The sequence below is a fragment of the Leuciscus leuciscus genome (assembly GCF_965113295.1).
Source record: "Leuciscus leuciscus genome assembly, contig: HAP1_SCAFFOLD_437, whole genome shotgun sequence".
NCBI classification, from domain to species: Eukaryota; Metazoa; Chordata; class Actinopteri; order Cypriniformes; family Leuciscidae; genus Leuciscus; species Leuciscus leuciscus.
Genome location: NW_028118302.1, coordinates 23,973 through 45,323, shown reverse-complemented (window position 1 = coordinate 45,323; position 21,351 = coordinate 23,973). Strand labels below are relative to the sequence as shown.

Below are 21,351 nucleotides of genomic sequence, written 5' to 3'. Positions count from 1 at the left end.
TATTCATGTTTATAAAATACATTTAAATAAATATGGTGACATGTATGTGCTGTTTTTGATGGAGGATTTGACCTGTTGGGTTATCTTTCATTTTTTAATAAATGTTTATATTATTGCTAATTCCTCCATACATAGATATTAATATAAATTATTATTATCTGTTCTGAATTTGAGTGATGTATTTAAATGATGCTGTTAATATCTGAATAATGAGGGATTAACTTGATAAATCAACAGACTTATTAAACTGCTCAAGCTGAACTGAAGTGTTTGAGCAGCTGCAGTTTCAGTTCAGTCACTGTGACTCTGACTGACGGAGGTTTTTGTACGACTCTTTATCACTGTGTGAACACCCAGTTACTAGGACAGTGTACACTCATACAGTAATAATGTCCAGCATCTTCAGTCTGGACTCCACTGATGGTCAGAGTGAAATCATTTCTAGATCCACTGCCACTGAATCTAGATGGAGTTCCTGACTGGAGGGTGTTTGCTTTATAAATCAGGAGTTTAGGAGCTTCTCCAGGTTTCTGTAAGTACCAGCTCAGAGGCTGATAACCCCAACTCTGATAGACGTCAGGACTGGTTTTACAGGATATAGTAAATGTGTCTCTTAGTTGAACAGATTTCACTGCAGGCGTCTGAGTGACTGTCGGTTCACCGACTGATTCTACATCAAGAAGAATAAATAAACATTCAGAATTACACATTTGGATAATATTTCAAGCACTGTTAATCAGTTAAAATAGTGCAGATTAACTTCATATTTCCTCACCTGTGAAACAGCTGGAGAACATCCAGATGAAGATGAAGATGATGAAGCTCATGGTTGCTGATGGTTTAGATTCTCAGTGTTCAAACTCAGAGTTATAAATCCTCCTGAAGCACACACACACACACACACACACACACACACACACACACACACACACACACACACACACACACACACACACACACACACACACACACACACACACACACACACACACACACACACACACACACACACACACACACACACACACACACACACACACACACACACACACACACACGATGTGCTGCAATGCAAATCATCTCTATGTAAATCTGTGTAAGGATTCCAGCACATGATGCTCATAAATCATAACAGTGTTTAGGAGATTTTGTCCATGTTACGAGTCATAAACATTTGTTCATGTGTCTGAAGCTTCAGGCTTTCTGATGAATCAAATGACAGAGTTGCTACACTAGTATGTCACTGTGAACTTCATTACAGGGCAAAGGTCATTCCAGAGGTCACAGGTCATCAGAATGTATTAAAATTGCTATAATCATTAACAATGCACTGAGATGAGCGATAGAGTCAGTAGTTTTGATAGAACAGTTATGATGAGTGATATCTTCATTATTATCTTGATAAACTTCGAGGGAAAGATAAAGCTGCTTGTAAAAGCTCAGAAACATATGGTGGCAGTTTTGTTTGTTTGATTTGATATTAATATACAGACTTTTCTCTGATTCTGAGCATATTAGAGTCAAACTCGTCTGTCACAGGACTGATCATAACAGAGATGATTTCAGTCTTAAGTCAGTTTTGAGCACATGTGTAGGTTTATGTGTGTGTGTGTGTGTGTGTGTGTGTGTGTGTGTGTGTGTGTGTGTGTGTGTGTGTGTGTGTGTGTGTGTGTGTGTGTGTGTGTGTGTGTGTGTGTGTGTGTGTGTGTGTGTGTGTGTGTGTGTGAGAGTGTTTGAGAAGCTGCAGTTTCAGTTCAGTCACTGTGACTCTGACTGACGGAGGTTTTTGTACGACTCTTTATCACTGTGTGAACACCCAGTTACTGTTGATCCAGTGGCGACTCATACAGTAATAATGTCCAGCATCTTCAGTCTGGACTTCACTGATGGTCAGACTGAAATCTGTTCCATAATTTGCTCCATTGCCAGTGAATCTAGATGGAGTTCCTGACTGTTGTGAACTAATGTAATAAATGAGGAGTTTAGGAGCTTCTCCACGTTTCTGCAGATACCAGGAGAGACATTCACCACAACCATAAGTACTATCTCCAATTCCTCTGTTAGTTTTACAGTTTATAGAAACTGTTCCTCCTTGAACGGCTGCTTCTGAGGGAGTCTGAGTCACAGAAACCTGGCCTGTAATTTCTGTGAATGACATTTCATAAGATCATTATTACAACAATCATTAAAGTCAAAGTATCCAGTACAAAATCTAGACTGAACATTAAAAGCATATAAATCACATCTTGAGTTATTAATAGAGTAAATGAACCTTGAACAGAAAGAATGAGAGTCCAGATACAGACGCTGATGATCATCATTCTTCTTATCGGTGGTTTACTTTCAGTCTGAATGAAGAAAAGCTGTCAGTGATGAAGTGTTAAACTCACAGCACTATAAACACTCTCACACACTGAAGATCTGATCAATATGCAAACACACTCCACATCATTTCCCTGAAGACAGAAGAAACACTCACATTATGTTTGTGCAACAGCTTTGTATAGATGCTTATTTACTTGTTGCATTATTTTGGGCTGAGCTAAAACACAATAATGAGTGATTTGATGAAGACACTAAATGTTCTTGATTGACAGTAATAGTGGAGAACAGCTGCGTTCAGCAGAGAGACGGAGGAGAGAAACACCTGTTGTTTGAGCATCGGAAACTCAGTGGTTGTTTGTTCTATATCTCTCAAAATTTGAGACATGGTTTCCACATTTGTCTGCTAGAAATATAACTCACTTGGACATGTACAACACAATCACAGATTATGTGAGTTATTGTCAAACACAAAGGGGTCGTTGTTGAGACATAACCCTGTCCTGTTGTAACTCAGGCTGGGGATCGATGGAACAACAAGAGCTAATTTGCTGAAATAAGATCCACACAATCTAAACGTGTGCAAGAATGTTTTTGAATAATAAAGAATATTAAGTTTTGAATAAAGTCAACAATTTTAAGTAACAAAAAATGTATTGTATTTTTTAAGGACTTCAAATTTAGCACAAAAACAACTGTGTGTGTGTTTGTGTGTGTGATCATGTGTGTGTGTGTGTTTGTGTGTGTGATCATGTGTGTGTTCTCAATTCCTGTCACACAACAGTTCAGTCACTAGCTATGTTGCCATCCTTCTATTTTATGTGAATTTTGGGATTGACTATCACATAAAAAAAAACGTCGGATGGAAATGCCGAGATGAACATCAATTCTAAAAATGTGCAGAAAAAATTGTATGTGCTCAATTGAGGTGATAATGTTTTTATCCGATAAGAAGACATGCACATAAACTATAATGGAAACATATTCATAAATCCCTCAATGCGCAACAAAAAACTCACATGATTTTGTCTTAACAGGGTATGTGATTGATAACTGGAATCATCTTAAGGGTTTGGTTGTAATATTTTGAATGAACTGTTAAAACTATCCTCACCGCAAACAGCCGTAACATAGCTAACTGTTTTAGCATGTGGGTTTGAAGTTAGCATGAGTGTAAAGCATCACATTAAACTAGAGAAATATCTACTTTAGATATGCAAGTCAAATGTATCTACAATACAATGATCGTTCGGCAAATAATCTTTATGATATTTTTTACTTTTCCTCCTGAAAATTAGTTTTTGGTCATAAAACGTACAATGTTGATCACAGTCACATGACACTTCTCCTGTGAGGTGATGCGGGTGGGTGGTGGACAGTAACGAAGTAAATGTAATTCGTTACTGTACTTAAGCTTTTTTGTGTATCTGTACTTTCCTGAAGTATTTCAATTTGGGGAGACTTTTACTTTTACTCTACTACATTTTCAAAATCAGTCGTTCCTTTTTATTTATGAGTGGATAAAAACTTAATGGTAAAACGAGCCACCAATCACAGTACAACGCGTGTTTTGTTTTGAACTTGTTTTGTTTGCCCCTGTTAGCGCCTTGGCGGGTTTCTACTTAGCGCGAACATAAGGTTCAACGTGACATCACATCAGTGCAACAGCATAACATTTTGAGTGCCAATGTCTTAATAAATGATGGAAGAAACTACTGACTCTAACTTGCCACAACTCCCAGGGCCTTAGTTACGTGATTTTTTTTTTTTTGAAGTAACGTTAGTGCCTTAATTCTCTGCCTGCCTCGTCCCTGTACAATTTCTTCTTACAATAATTCTCCTTCCAATCTGGAAACACGTAGAGGTAAGCCATTTTCACTCATTTTTTAACGAGTGAAAATGTGCTGTGACGATGTGGTGCAATCGGTCCAAAAATGTGAGAATGTGAGGTGTGTTGTAAGGGCCCATTTTGGCATGACGGAGGAGAACCCCATGCTGTGAAATGGCAGCGCAAAAGGGTGATGTTACCCCCCACGTTGCCTTGGGACATTGATTATATTTTATATATTTTTATCACATTTTATAGTGCTTAAACCTGATTGGTGTGTCTACAATTTAGCAATCATGTGTTTGTGCACCTGATGGCTGTGTTTAACAGATTGGCTCATATGTGTGGTAATTTGACAGTCAGTGCTTTGGAATTGAAAGGAAGTGACATTATGATATACTTCTGTGTCTGATGTATACAAGTGTGTTTAGTGTTTTGCAAATCACTGTGTGTAATGTTTTGCAAATAGTGTGAAGCTGACAATGTGCTTACAGTTGTGCAAATCTAGCCTTGTGTTTTGCTCCTTGAGTGTAAGGTTTTGCTAATTGTGGGAAAAGTTTAATTTTAGTGTGTAAGCAATCGTAAAAAACTGTAATAGATTGGTGTGCCAAAAGTGACATTAGAGTCCTCACATAGACTGAGTTAAGCAAAAGTCTTGTGACAAAAATGATAATGGGACATTATAGCCATAAAAAAAAATCATAGTACTTGGATACTTGAGTACATTTGAAGGCAAATACTTTTGTACTTTTACTCAAGTGAATGTTTAAAGGCAGCACTTCTACTTTTACATGAGTAATATTTTACCTTGGGTATCTCTACTTTAACTCAAGTACATGGTGTGTGTACTTTGTCCACCACTGGGGTGTGTGATATTGATGACATCACCATAGCTCTTTTCTGACGTGTCAAACTGACCCAGTGTTACAACACCGGTCTCCCCTAAATGTGAAATGAAGCTCTTGGGGTTTGAACATGATCTGCTCTATTCTGAGACCGTCACAATCACTAAACCTGACAATGCAAATGAGATTTACACCTCAAACTCACAGTTTCACTCTTTTACTGGTTCAACGCTCTGAACTGGAGCAGTTTCACTCTTTTACTGGTTCAACGCTCTGAACTGGAGCAGTTTCACTCTTTTACTGGTTCAACGCTCTGAACTGGAGCAGTTTCACTCTTTTACTGGTTCAACGCTCTGAACTGGAGCAGTTTCACTCTTTTACTGGTTCAATGCTCTGAACTGGAGCAGTTTCACTTCTGCTGATGGAGGGATGAGACCGTTATGAAGTTTGAGTGGTAGATTATATGACTTGTATGACTTATATAACGTAATGAGACTCTTCACTGGTAGATCATGTGTGACTGGACTAGAGGAGGAAATGTAGATGTTGATCTGATTCAATTCATGATTCATAAGTTTTTGATTATTTTCAAGAAAGATTTCTTTCTAATTCACAGAGTGCAATGCGCCTATAAAATACCTAGGAAAGATATTCCATATTTCATAATTTCAGTAAACTATCCACATATTAAAATTATAGCTGATACATTCAAAGTCTCATATTCAAATAAAATAAAATCATATATCCTAAAACCTCTTAAATGTCTCTGATCGCCCATAAACACTGATCTCAGTAAAACTGCAGTATTTTATCTTGTAAAAATAACAGTGAAGTTTCCACACAATGAAGCGCTTTATTTCAGTGTTGAGCAATAACATCTTTATGAATGTTTTAAGTGTGTGTGACTCGAGACTGAAGTGTTGTTGTGAGAGATCTGTCTTCTGCTCATGTGAGACTCAGACGCATCGCTGGATTCATAATTAATGCATCCAGAAAACAGTGAATGGTTACAGACAGACTGATTGTGGGACGGTGGAGCGTCTGATCATGTTAAATAAGGTTTCTCTCTTTCACGGCTCATTTTGCTCTGAATCAGTTCATCTGTGACTCTTGTACATGATGATCTAAACAGCGGCTTTATGGAAGATGATAATAATAATAATAATAATAATACATTTTATTTGGCCGACGCCTTTCTAAATACCCAAGGACATCTTACATGTTTCGGAGGACATAAAAGAATAAAGAAATTAAAATATATTAAAATTCATTGTAGGCTAATACATGATACAAATAAAACAAATCAGAAAAGTGCTAAGACCGCCAGAAGAAAGCACTATAAAGAGTGTCAGGAGAGTTACTATGGCGATGTAGAAATAAAAAGTTTTAAAGATTAAAAGCTTTCTTAAAGAGATAGGTCTTTAGCAATTTTTTAAATGAAGTGACTGTGTCTGCCTGTCGAATGTGGGAGGGGAGAGCATTCCAAAGTCTTGGAGCAGCGCAACTAAAGGCCCTGGCCCCCATGGTGGAGAGGCGGAATTTGGGGGTGACAAGGAGGCCAGTCGAGGAAGAGCGGAGGGAGCGTGTAGGAACATATCCTGATAGGAGGTCATAAATGTAGGTGGGTGCAAGATTATGAAGTGCTTTGTAAGTGATGACAAGGGTCTTAAAATCAATACGGAAGTGCACAGGGAGCCAGTGTAGAGTGATAAGGATAGGTGTGATGTGTTCTGATGGTCTGATACCAGTGAGGATTCGAGCGGCAGAGTTCTGAATAAGTTGAAGTCTATTTATCAGCTTGGAAGGGAGACCGATGAGAAGGGAGTTGCAATAATCCAGACGTGACGTGACAAGGGCATGAATTAGGGTTTCAGTGCTGGCTTGTGTCAATGAGGGTCTAAGCCTGGAGATATTTCGGAGGTGAAAAAATGAAGTCCGGGTAAGTGATTTAATCTGAGATTTGAATGAAAGGGAACTGTCCAGAATGACACCAAGGCTTTTGACTTGCGTTGACAGAGGGACTGTGATCTCATCAATGGTTAAATTTAGGTTTTGCTGTTTTGAGAGAGAAGATTTGGAGCCGATGAGCAGGACTTCAGTCTTATTGGCATTCAGTTTTAAAAAGTTTGAGTTCATCCAGATTTGAATGTCTTTAAGACAGTTGCTGAGAGAGGTGGGTGGAAGGGGAGATGACGGTTTAGTTGAAATATAGAGCTGGGTGTCGTCAGCATAGCAGTGGAAATGAATTTTGTGGTGTCTCATGATCTTGCCCAGGGGAAGCAGATATATAATGAAGAGTAGTGGACCCAACACTGACCCCTGGGGGACACCCTGAGGCACAAACGCACAGGCCGATTTAAAGTGTTTGAGTTGTACGAACTGCTGACGATCCGTGAGGTATGAACAGAACCAGGAAAGTGCATCCCCCATGATACCAATGCTGGCCAGACGTTCAATGAGGAGGGGATGTGAGATGGTGTCAAAGGCAGCGCTCAAGTCAAGTAAGATCAGGATGGACAATAGACCAGAGTCAGCAGCACAGAGTAGATCATTGCTGATTTTTACCAATGCTGTTTCCGTGCTATGTTTAGCACGGAAACCAGACTGAAAATGTTCATAGAGATCATTGTAGATGAGATAGTGATGTAGTTGATGTGCCACAACCCGCTCCAGTATTTTGGAGACAAAAGGAAGATTGGAGATGGGACGGTAGTTGTTCAAGTCATCATGATCAGCATTGGGCTTTTTGAGGACCGGTGTGACAGCAGCAGTCTTAAGAGTGGGCGGTACAATGCCTGTGGAGAGGGAGGAATTTACTAATGTAGTGAGTAATGGGGCGATGGAAGGCAGGCATGCTTTTAGAAGACTGGTAGGCAGAGGGTCTAATTGAGAAGTAGAGGTTTTTGATTTGCTGACAAGTTCTCTGATCTGGTTCTCTGAGGCCAAGGTGAAGTTTGAGAGGGAGATGGTTAAAGCAGGGCCCTGGAGGGCAGTTATGTAGGTCAAGTTGTGAGCTGTAGTGCTTGGAATATTATGCAGATGGTGATGTATTTCTTGAATTTTTGAATGAAAAAAGTTTAGAAACTTGTTGCAGAGTTCCGTTGAGGGGTCAGAGAATACATTTTCAGGTGGCTTAAGGAGCCGGTTTACAGTAGAAAACAGGAGTTTAGAATTATTATTTCCAGAGTTTATAATGTTCGAATAATAAGATGTTCTAGCAACAGAAATGGTGTTATTATATTGCAAGAGGTGATCTTTGTACGCCTGCGCATGAGATACAAGGCCAGTCCGTTTATACAAGCGCTCAAGGCGTCTCCCACATCTTTTTAACTGGCGGAGCTCAGATGTGTACCACGGCGCCGAGTGGTTGAAGGAAACAGATCGAGTTTGAGTGGGAGCAAGGGCATCAAGAGAAGAAGATAGGCAGTCATTGTAGTGAGTGATGAGGCTGAGGGGACAGAGGGAGTCAGTAGTCGAGTATGTATTTATGAGGCTCCCAAGATCAGATGGATTAATGTGTTTTATGTTTCTGTAGGCTATAGTGCGTTGATGTTTATACCTAGAAACTGGGACAGAGACTTCATATAAAACAGCTTTGTGATCAGAGATGGGTATCTCGGCATGTGTTACGTTACAGGGAACAATACCAGTTGAACAAACTAAATCCAGAGTATGACCTTTGTTGTGAGTAGGAAAATGTACATTTTGGGTGACATCTAGACCATCAAGTAATGACATAAAATCAGCAGCAAAGGAACAAGTAGTAGTGGCATCAACATGAATATTAAAATCACCAACAATTAATATATTGGGAGAATAGACTGAAAGTGAAGTCATTAATGCAGAAAATTCAGTTAAGAACAGATCAGATGTTTTAGGTGGCCTATAGAGTGTTAAAATTACCAATGGTTGAAAGCCAGAGAGTTTAACAGCCAAGCATTCAAATGAAGAAAAATGAGGTATACTGATTGTTTTAACTTTGATTGTGTCACGATAGACAACAGCAACACCACCCCCACGCCCACTAGAGCGAGTTTTGCTGATGTAAGAATAACCACTAGGGGTTGTTTGATTGAGATGAAAGTAATCATTAGGCTGTTGCCAAGTTTCAGTGAGGCACATTATGTCCAGTTTACCATCAGTAATAAACTCACTTATCAGCAGACCTTTGTTTGTAAGAGATCGAACATTAAAAAGTCCACATTGAAAACAGTCAGTAAAATTAGCATTTGTCGTTGCCTTGGTAACCGGAAACAAATGATTTGGATTAGCTCCACGGCCGGTGGAGGAAACAGGACGAACTTTAGACCAGATCACACTAATAGTAGAGGATGACTTACTGGATGTATAAGATCGTCCCGATCCACGGTGGATGTATCTCGGTCGGGAAAGAACATCACGGTGGGCAAACAGAGCCAGTGGAGTTCTGAAGTTCATTGAGTTCAAACGCAATAGCTCCGCTGCCGAGTATTTTAGTGCTGAAGTGGCACTGACAGTAGAGCATAGAAGAATCCACCAGAGACACATATTAATCCTCATATTAACAGCAGTATTTTAGAAGCCCCCTTGGAAGATGATTAATAAACTAGTCAAGCAACAACATGTTTATGATTCACTTTACAGTATGAGTGTATGATTAGGAAGAAAAATAATAATGCTTTATATACATGAACAACAAAATGAGAATAGATAAACCATAAATTATCTTTAATTATCTTCAGTAATATTAATGATTGATATTAATATTAAGTTTATATTAATTATATTATAATTATTAATTATATTAATTGATATTAAGTTCATATTTGTGTTTCTGTTGAGTGTGAAAGTGTGTGAGCAGCTGCAGTTTCAGTTCAGTCACTGTGACTCTGACTGACGGAGGTTTTTGTACGACTCTTTATCACTGTGTGAACACATCATCACCCACACAACCACCATAAGAACCTGTTCTGCAATGGAAACTCATACAGTAATAATGTCCAGCATCTTCAGTCTGGACTCCACTGATGGTCAGAGTGAAATCACTGTTAGATCCACTGCCACTGAATCTAGATGGAGTTCCTGACTGGAGGCGGTTTGTAATATAAATCAGGAGTTTAGGAGCTTCTCCAGGTTTCTGTAAGTACCAGGCTAAATAATCTCCATTACTATTCCTGTACACATCACTGCTGGTTTTACATTTGATATTCACAGTTCCTCCTGGTTGTTCTGCTGTTATTGAGGGACTCTGAGTGACGGTGATCTGTCCTCTACACTCTGAAACACAACAAGAAGAAAATCAGCAGAATAAATGAATGATCTTTGCTAAAACAAGTAAATATAAAGTAGTAAATGCAGTGAAAGTGAGTGTCACCGTTGAGGAGCAGCAGCAGAGAGCAGAAGATCAGTGTGTGTGTCCTCATCTTTACTGGGAATGAGTGAAACTGAAGGACAGAGATGTTGGATGAACAGTCTGACTGACAGATGCTCTGATATTGAGCTTCAGTCTCAGGGGTGGGACACAAATTCAAAGCCGTTTCCTCTCAAATGAGTCTCAGTCACTGACAGAAGAGCAGAAATGAGGAATATGACAATGTTAAGAAGTTCATTTTCCCTCATCAAACACTCAATAATAGTTTGTTTCTCTGTGATTCACTCTCGGCAGCAAACTGGATGTTGGCAGTAAATCATCAAATCAGTTTAAAAATAATTATTATTATTTATTATTATTATTAATATAAGGTGGAAACAGGCTTGAATATTTTTTTTTCTGATCTGTCGTCTCCTCTGCTTTGTGTGTTTCATACACAACTGTATGAGTGCTTTATCATTCAGTCATACTTTTATTACAATTCAATCAACATAGTTTGAAATAAAAGAATAACTTCATGTGCTTGAGTCCATTTGTGTTGTTTTCATTTCAGGTCTTTCATTGGATCAGGGCTTTTGCTCACATATTAATAAACTTCAGCGAAGCATTAAAACACCTGCAGATTCATGATGAACCTCACAGAGATTATGATAGATTGAAGATAAACATGCATGACAGACTCATATCACTCATCTATCATTGTGTTTTATGTTTAATAGTTATTTAAAGTGTTTCAGTATTATAGAAACATCAAACTCTGAGGACGATGAACATCTGCTCTATTCTGAGAGAAACACAATCACTCCTGATGATGAAATATGAGTTTAACTCGCTCACTTTCACTGTGGGACTGAAACCAGACAGTTTTTGACTAATATGAGGCTTGTTCATATTCATTAGTTTAAACTGTTTATACTTGTGAACAAGTTTTCAACAAAAATTCAGTTAAAAGTGTAGATTAAATCAGTTAAAACTTAATGTCAGTAAGTTAAATAACACACAAAATACATCCAATAAATACATGTGTAATAACTCCATAAATAAATGCATTTATATTTTGAATTTATAGGCTTATCCATAAATAACTGCATTATAAATAAATAAATAAATAAATAAATGAATAAATAAATAAATAAATAAACAAAGTAATAATTCCAGCGCTCAAAAGGAGGGCGAGGCTTAGATATGTATCCGACCCATTGATCAATGCAGAAATACACTGTATAGGAAACCTGTTGAGATTCAGGAGGCAGAGACAGATCCATATGCAACAATGTTTATTGACCAGTTAAGCCAGGCAAAACGAATAAGCCGAATGGCCAGAATAACGGCGTGAGCTCGTAGTCCAGGAACGGGCAGGGGTCGGGGCAGGCGGCAGACGACGGAATGAAGAGACAGGCAGAAGTTCAGGGCAGGCAGCGAGAATCAGAGTCCGGGGAACAGGCTTGGGTCAGAAGTCAGGCTGCAGACAATCGAGGAAACAAGTAAGTAAGGCAAGGATAATTCAGGAAAACGCTCAGACATGCAACACAGGGTGAAACAATACTTCGCACAGGACGCTGAGTGAGAGAGTAAGATATAGTATGGGTAATCAGTGATCATTCAGAACAGGTGCAGCGTAATCAGAACATAAACAATCCATACTAGGAGAAGTATGCAATGCTCCTAGTATTCTGGAGAGGGCGCTCGAGATTGAGTACAGGGAGAATCACGGAGACTGGATGCCGTAACAAAACCAGTGTTTTCATAATTTAAGTACATTAAAATAATATTGTAAGAAATACCAGTTTGCAATATCATGATGCTGTTCATCACTCACACTAACAAATCAATGCATTTTCATCTAAAATATCAACACATATTGCAGCATATTAAAACCCACTGAGGAAAACCTTATGGCAATATCCATATGCAGAATTATCTTATTAATGATCAACTAAATGCTGTCAGCTAATGTCTACTGCAGATATAGATCTTCACACATGTGAATAAGGTTGTTCTGAAGGGAATGAGCCAGTAGAGGTCAGTGATTATCTTCATTATCTGTCAGTGATCCTCTTCTTTGAGCGGATGATGAACTGCTGGATCATCAGGATGAGAGTCGAGGTCTAAGAGCAGCGCTGGCCTTCACTGGTGTGTGTTCATACAGGACTGTGTGTGTTTATACAGTGTAAGATGATACTGTACTGACTGAGTGATAAGGAGCAGAACCTGCCTGTAGTTTATAAAGCAGTTGATCAGTGTGTGATGTTCTTATACTTGTAATTTGTCAGTATTGTAGTTGTTTCTTACAGTATAACCACATCTTGATCCACATGTTGAGTCTCAAATAAAAGCAACTAATGGAACTTTGTGCTTTTTAATCGATGTCCCACAGTGATTATATTCACTAGTTCTCATGAAACTTTATTAAAAGGCTTCAGATGCAGTCGACAGTTAACTTGCTCTTGACTGTATTTGACAGATCCAATATGGCGAACGGCTGATATAGATCTCAGTCATATCACTGATCTAGAAGAGCACAAAAGAGTCTCTGGACTGGCACCCTTATGAAAAGAAAATATATTTTCCCATATATAAATGATCAATATATTAAATGGTTTAACATGTTATATATTTGAAAATATACAGAATATTGTGTTAATATATTACATATTAACTATATATAATTATAATTACATATTATATATGTGTGTGTGTGTGTGTGTGTGTCTGTGTGTGTGTGTGTGTGTGTGTGTGTGTGTGTGTGTGTGTGTGTGTGTGTGTGTGTGTGTGTGTCTGTGTGTGTGTGTGTGTGTGTGTGTGTGTGTGTGTGTGTGTGTGTGTGTGTGTGTGTGTGTGTGTGTTCGTGTGTGTGTGTGTTCGTGTGTGTGTGTGTTTGTGTGTGTGTGTAAACATACATGCATTTATATGGGAACATGTATGTGCAATATATGTACACAATAATTAATAATATTTTATATGTATTAATATATAGCCATGGTCAATGCATATATTGCAGAATATTGAAAAAATATAAGCACTAGTTTCCCATATATGGAAATGTATTATGTAATATATCGCATTATATTTTGCAGTATATTCCCATATATTTTTGTTCTGTAAGGGCAGGGACACTGGTGGACTTTGTCTAGTTGTTTCTCTCACTGTTATTTCTGACCTCTATAATCTAATAAAGAGTTTAATTTAGATGGTTTTATTTCAGATGCAAGTGTGACAATGTTATTTCAGATCCTCCTTTGAGCAGCTGCAGTTTCAGTTCAGTCACTGTGACTCTGACTGACGGAGGTTTTTGTACGACTCTTTATCACTGTGTGAACACATGATCACCACCCTCACAATAACTAATAGAACCTGTTCTGCAATGGAAACTCTGACAATGATAATGTCCAGCATCTTCAGTCTGGACTCCACTGATGGTCAGAGTGAAATCACTGTTAGATCCACTGCCACTGAATCTAGATGGAGTTCCTGACTGGAGGGTGTTTGTGTAATAAATCAGGAGTTTAGGAGCTTCTCCAGGTTTCTGTAAGTACCAGGATAAACGATTTCCACCGAAAACATCTCTGCTGGTTTTACATTTGATATTCACAGTTCCTCCTGGTTGTTCTGCTGTTATTGAGGGACTCTGAGTGACGGTGATCTGTCCTCTACACTCTGAAACACAACAAGAAGAAAATACACTCAAAACTTTGACAATATACTTGAATAAATGAATTAATATCAAACTTGTGCTCCACAAACCTTGAGCAAACGCTGTGAGAGTCCAGATGAAGATGATGATGAAGGTCATGTTGATGAAGATTGTTGTGTGTGTCAGTGATGAAGTGTTAAACTCACAGCACTATAAACACTCTCACACACTGAAGATCTGATCAATATGCAAACACACTCCACATCATTTCCCTGAAGACAGAAGAAACACTCACATTATGTTTGTGCAACAGCTTTGTATAGATGTTTATTCACTTGTTGCATTATTTTGGGCTGAGCTAAAACACAATAATGAGTGATTTGATGAAGACACTAAATGTTCTTGATTGACAGTAATAGTGGAGAACAGCTGCGTTCAGCAGAGAGACGGAGGAGAGAAACACCTGTTGTTTGAGCATCGGTAACTCAGTGCTTGTTTGTTCTATATCTCTCAAAATTTGAGACATGGTTTCCACATTTGTCTGCCAGAAATATAACTCACTTGGACATGTACAACACACAATCGTTTATTTATTTATTTATTTATATAGCACCTTACAGACTACCACCATAGTTCCAAAGTGCTGTACATTGCAGTAAATAAGAAACCAACAGAACAACAAGACAAAACACAAAAACATCCATGTACTAATGTACTAAAATGCCAAAAAAAGTACAGATACGATTTTAAGCGGTCCTTAAAAACATTTAGATTTATGGAAGATCTAACATCCAACGGCAGATTATTCCACAATCTAGGACCAGCGGTTTGCTGATCTTAGTCTTACGCCTGCACTAGGCCTTAATAAGCTCAGCTAAATATGCTGGCGCCATTCCGTGAAGTGCTTTAAAAACATATATCAAAATCTTATACTGTATCCTAAAATGTATTGGTAGCCAACCTAAGGAAGATAAGAAGGGAGTAACATGGTCTGTTTTCCCAGCATTCATCAACAAGCTTGCGGCAGCATTTTGTACAAGCTGCAAGCGGGCGATGTGTGTTTGACAGGTCCCAACATAAAGTGCACTACAGTAGTCTAGACGGGGGAAAATATAAGCATGGACAACTTTTTCCAGGTCGCTGGCTGAGAGTATTGGTTTCAAATTGGCTATTGCCCTTAAATAAAAGAAGCAATTACGGACCACTGTCTTTATCTGTAGATCAAAAATGATGGATGTGTCAAAAATGACTCCCAAGTTCTTTACTTGTTCCTTCAGGTACCCCTTCCATGGGCCTAAGTGATCGATTGCCGTTTGGCTACCAGCTGTGCGACCAAAAATAATAATTTCAGTTTTGTTTTCATTCAATTGAACGAGATTTTCAGCCATCCACAGCTTTACTTCCTTCAGAAGGAGTATGGCATTAGAATCCTTACTACTGGATTTCAACGGCAAGTAAACTTGAGTGTCATCTGCATACAGATGGTAAGAAATACCATACTTCTTAAAAATCATTTCCAATGGAAGCATATACAATGAAAAGAGGATGGGGCCAAAGAAGGTAATGGAGCAGAGTAGTTATTCCCAATCTTCACTAAAAAGGATCTACATTCCAGGGCCCGTATTCATAAAGATTCTAAGAATCCTCTAAAACTCTTAATTTAGCTTAAAAACTTTTACGTAGGAGTCTTAGCTTAAAAGCGATTCGGGACCGATCTGAGAGCAACTCTGAGTAAGGAAAAGACAAAAACTTTCATCTTAGTAAGGAGGCGGGGTTGACCCCGTTGCTATGTATGACACAATCTTTTGAAGACTGTGATTGGTTGGTTGTCCAAGAAGGAAAAAAAAAAAGTGATTTTAAGTATAGGGTCTATTCTAAGCCTTCACTTTGAAATTGCATGCGTGATTTTTCCTATTTGACCGTTCTCACACACACACACACACACACACACACACACACACACACACACACACACACACACACACACACACACACACACACACACACACACACACACACACACACACACATTATATATGTGTATATAAATCCTTTTTATTTTATTTACCATGCTGTTAATTTCCTATAAGGTATTTGATTGGCTTAGAATGATAAAAATTGTTCCACTCTTTCCAATTACACTGATTGCTGGCATGACTATTTAAGTGGTGGTTTGAATGTTGGTTTTAATGTATCAAACATGGAATTTTCCCAGTTGCCAAATATCGTAATAGTGATTACTTTCATTTCTGGCGCTATGGCATTTCTGCGCTGTATCGGAGATGTTAGCGCGTCTCTAATAAGATCAGTCACAAACATGATCCCTGCACGATCTAATCTATAGCGTCTTATTAACTCACTGTTGATCATTGTCTGCAACACATTTCTTCTCCCTCTTCGTTTTTCTGCCATTTTCTCCTCTGCTAAAGAAACTCTTAAGCCTCTTAAAAGTCCTCGTCCGTGCTCCTAACAATTTTGACCTTAAGATCTCTTTTAAGGGTTAAGATGCTTTCTGAATTACTTTTTTCTTTACTAGGATTTTTTCTTTAATTTTAAGAGTAAACGCCCACATTTCTAAGAATTTTCTTAGAATTTTGTCACTAGGAGCTACTCTTTGCATTAAGATTCTTTATGAATACGGGCCCAGATAAGAGGCAAACCATTTTAGGACCGTCCCCTGAATACCAACAAACTGCCTTAAGCGAGTCAGAAGGATCTGGTGGTCAGTGGTGTCAAAGGCTGCTGACAAATCTAATAAAATTAATAATGTATGATTACCTGCATCTGTAATTTAAAAAAAGATCATTAACAACCCTTAAAAGGGCTGATTCTGTACTGTGCCCACCCCTAAAACCAGATTGAAATTGGTCCAGATTATCACAGATTATGTGAGTTATTGTCAAACACAAAGAGGTCGTTGTTGCGACATAACCCTGTCCTGTTGTAACTCAGGCTGGGGATCGATGGAACAATGAGAGATAATTTGCTTAAATAAGATCCACACAATCTAAATGTGTGCAAGAATGTTTTTGAAGAACAAAGAATAATCAGTTTTGAATAAAGTCAACAATTTTAAGTAACAAAAAACTTATTGTATTTTTTTAAGGACTTCAAATTTAGCACAAAAACAACTGTGTGTGTGTTTGTGTGTGTTATCATGTGTGTGTGTGCTCAATTCCTGTCACACAACAGTTCAGTCACTAGCTATGTTGCCATCCTCCTATTTTATGTGAATTTTCAACGCATTCTCATCCTAGGTCGTCACTTTTGACATTTCGTCTACATCCGACGCACATGGCACCCTTTAGCGTCAATATGAGACGCAGATTATGGGTAGGTTTAGGTCTGGGGTAGGGTTAGGGTTAGACCGCTAGGAGGCGCCTTCTGGACCATATTTATCTGCGTCTCATATTGACGCTAAAGGGTGCCATGTGCGTCGGATGTAGACGAAATGTCAAAAGCGTCAGTATATGACGCCTTGGGATGAGAACGGGCTGGAATTTTGGGATTGACTATCACATAAAAAAAACGTCGGATGGAAATGCCGAGATGAACATCAATTCTAAAAATGTGCAGAAAAAATCGCATGAGCTCAATTGAGGTGATAATGTTTTTATCCGATAAGAAGACATGCACATAAACTATAATGGAAACATATTCATAAATCCCTCAATGCGCAACAAAAAACTCACATGATTTTGTCTTAACAGGGAATGTGATTGATAACTGGAATCATCTTAAGGGTTTGGTTGTAATATTTTTAATGAACTGTTAAAACTATCCTCACCGCAAACAGCCGTAACATAGCTAACTGTGTTAGCATGTGGGTTTGAAGTTAGCATGAGTGTAAAGCATCAAATTAAACTAGAGAAATATCTACTTTAGATTATGCAAGTCAAATATATCTACAATACAATGATTGTTCGGCAAAATATAATCTTGATGTCATTTTTTACTTTTCCTCCTGAAAATATGTTTTTGGTCATAAAACGACCATCACAATCACTAAACCTGACAATGCAAATGATTTTCACCTCAAACTCACAGTTTCACTCTTTTACTGGTTCAACGCTCTGAACTGGAGCAGTTTCACTTCTGCTGATGGAGGGATGAGACCGTTATGAAGTTTGAGTGGTAGTTTATATGACTTGTGTGACTTAGGCAAGGCAAGGCAAGTTTATTTATATAGCACATTTCATACACAATGGCAATTCAAAGTGCTTTACATAGAAGAAATTAAAATAATGAAAAGAAATAAGAATAATTAAAACAGTTTAGAAAAATAAAATAAAATACAGTACTTTTAAAAAAATAAAAAAAGAATATTATTATAGATCTTTCTTTCAAAGGATTCCCTTAAGACTTAAATCTTTCAACCTTCTTTTAACCTTCAATCTTCTTACGACTTCCATCTATCAACTTTCCTTTAACTTTCTTTTCTCCCTCATTTACTCACACGTTCTTTTCACTTTCTTTAGCACTTTAGCACTGCGTTCACATTCTTTCTCAGACGAAAACTTTAATATCGTCATTTAAATACTGTTCTACTTTCAAACCCACATTAATACACGTCACTTTCACATTATCACCTTCTGAGTGGGCATTTACAGTTTCGGGCTAAATGCCCTGCTGACATAGGAGAAATTAAAATAATTAAAAGAAATGAGAATAATTAAAACAGTTTAGAAAAATAGAGTAAAATACAGTACAGTACAAACAGTCGGACGAACAGCGGCACAGTGCTCATTCAGTAAATGCACAGCTAAACAGAAGTGTTTTGAGTCTGGATTTGAATGTGACCACTGTAGGAGCACATCTGATCTCTTCTGGAAGCTGGTTCCAGCATAATAGCTAAAAGCAGACTCGCCATGTTTAGAGTGAACCCTTGGTATTTCTAGCTGATATGATCCTAATGATCTGAGTGATCTGTTGGGTTTATATTCAGTGAGCATATCTGCAATGTATTGAGGTCCTAGGCCATTGAATGATTTATATACCAATAATAATACTTTAAAATCAATCCTAAATCTAACTGGGAGCCAGTGTAAAGACCTGAGGACTGGTGTGATATGTTCATATGTTCTGGTTCTGCTCAGCGTTCTGTATGAGCTGCAACTGTCTTATGGTCTTTTTGGGAAGGCCAGTGAGGAGTCCATTACAATAATCCACCCTGCTGGTCATGAAAGCATGCACAAGTTTCTCTAAGTCTTGTCTGGAAACAAAGCATCTAATTCTTGCAATATTTTTCAGATGATAGTATGCTGATTTAGTTATTGCTTTGACATGACTACTGAAACTAAGGTCTGACTCTAGTGTCACACCAAGATTCCTGACTTGATGTTTAGTTGTTTGACCCCTAGAGTGAAGGTATGCGTTCACCTTGAGAACTTCATCTTTGTTTCCAAATGCAATAACTTCAGTTTTGTCTTTGTTTAATTGAAGAAAGTTTTGACACATCCAACTGTTGACTTCGTCAATGCATTGGCACAGGGAGTCAATGGGGCTGTAATCGTTAGGCGATAGGGCTAAGTACAGCTGTGTATCGTCTGCATAGCTGTGGTAAGCAATTTGGTTATTTCTCATTATTTGGCTCATTGGGAGCATATACAGGTTGAACAGGAGTGGCGCAAGAATTGAGCCTTGAGGGACTCCGCATGTCATGGATGTCCACTCAGACTTATGGTCTCCTATACTCACATAATAACCTCTCCCATCTAAGTATGACCTGAACCATTTTAGGACTATCCCAGAAAGCCCCACCCAGTTTTCCAGCCTGTCAAGAAGTATGTTGTGATCGACAGTGTCAAATGCAGCACTGAGGTCGAGTAGTACCAGCGCTGATAATTTTCCTGAATCAGTATTTAAGCGAATATCGTTTATTATCTTTATGAGCGCTGTCTCATTACTTATATAACGTAATGAGACTCTTCACTGGTAGATCACGTGTGACTGGACTAGAGGAGTAAATGTAGATGTTGATCTGATTCAATTCAATGATTCATAGGTTTTTGATTATTTTCAAGAAAGATTTCTTTCTAATTCACTTTGATATATTTTGATATTGAAATTCACAAACTAATTCACAGAGTGCAATGCGCCTATAAAATACCTAGGAAAGATATTCCATATTTCATAATTTCAGTAAACTATCCACATATTAAAATAATAGCTGTGTAACATTCAGCCTTCTCGGTTGAATTACATTAACTAAAATTGGGGCCAGATTAAACTGTGTGAGTTTGTTAAGTGCTTTAAAAGATGAGACAACAACAGAAATAAAGTGAATAAATGAAGTGTATTTACAATTTCTACCAGGAACTTAAAACAACACAATACAACAAAGAAGCCTTAGGCTGTTAAAAGCATAGTCCATTGGTTCCATACCCTAAAACAGTCCTTAAGAGTCCTTGCGTGCTGTAAGTCCCAATGTGTAAGTGTCCACCGGTGTATATACAATCCAACTGTAGTGATAATCCAATGAAAGTGATGTGGTTTGCTGGAATGGTAAGTCCTTAAAAGCAACTCCTCGATCCAGCTTTGGTCCTCTTGACAGAGACCCTGTTTGTTTGCCATGCTCCTTCTTTTATGCTGGCTATTTCCTGTTTCCTGTCATGTGATTGCTCACATGACAGGCAGACCATAATCATTTAAAGACATACACACAAAAAAACAGATAAGAGGAATAAAATGGACTAAAAGGACTAAGACAACATGTAAACCTATTAAAACTCTAATATACATAAAAATCATTATAATATACAGAGTGGTTAAAACATGTGTCATGTGTGACAGTGTCACATAGTCCCCCCCCCCAGCCTACGGCTCCCCGGGGAAGGTACTAGTCCCTTGAAGGTACTGTCAGCCATTGTCCATGTAGTGGGTATCCTCTTGAATGTGTGTCCTAAAATGTCTTTGTAATAAATTAGATAAAACTAGGCCCTCCCACATAGGCACTAGTCTGCCGGAGGAATCTATGGGAACACCAGAGAGAGGTGGAATCCGATACCAGCCTGGGTGTCCTTGGGTCGGTGACGCCATTCCTCCCAGGGTCCTGAAATACCCAGCTTTCCTGGCATGCCTCTCACCCCGGCAATTCCTTCTATCCGGCTTAAGGGTCTCTTTCGGTGATGATGAACGGTGATGTTGATGGTGAAGTGGTTTCTTGTTAGGATTGATGACTGCACACTCCTTGGTCTCCACACCACACAACTTGCAATCGGCGACAAATCTCCAGACGTCGCTGCGGATCGTGGGCCACCAGGCAACTTCCAAGATCTGCAGGAGGCTCTTTAGCCGTCCATGATGTTTCTCCTCGGTCTTTAGATGGAAGTGCTGTATCGTCTGCTGGATCAGGGGCTTGGGAACGACGAGC

General features: G+C 38.5%; 1 long non-coding RNA gene and 1 gene segment (V, D, J or C); both read right to left on the bottom strand.

Annotated features, from left to right (window-relative positions):
- Nucleotides 1-316: 316 nt before the first annotated feature.
- On the bottom strand, nt 317-902 carry LOC309491688 (Ig kappa chain V region K29-213-like). The segment is given in 2 exons: nt 776-902; nt 317-670 (listed from the first exon to the last, which is right to left on the bottom strand).
- A 12,468-nt stretch (nt 903-13,370) lies between these two features.
- On the bottom strand, nt 13,371-16,375 carry LOC309491691. The gene is made up of 3 exons (XR_014203255.1): nt 15,995-16,375; nt 14,090-15,728; nt 13,371-14,002 (listed from the first exon to the last, which is right to left on the bottom strand). It is a non-coding gene; the product is annotated as an uncharacterized lncRNA (long non-coding RNA).
- Between the last annotated feature and the right edge of the window lie 4,976 nt (nt 16,376-21,351).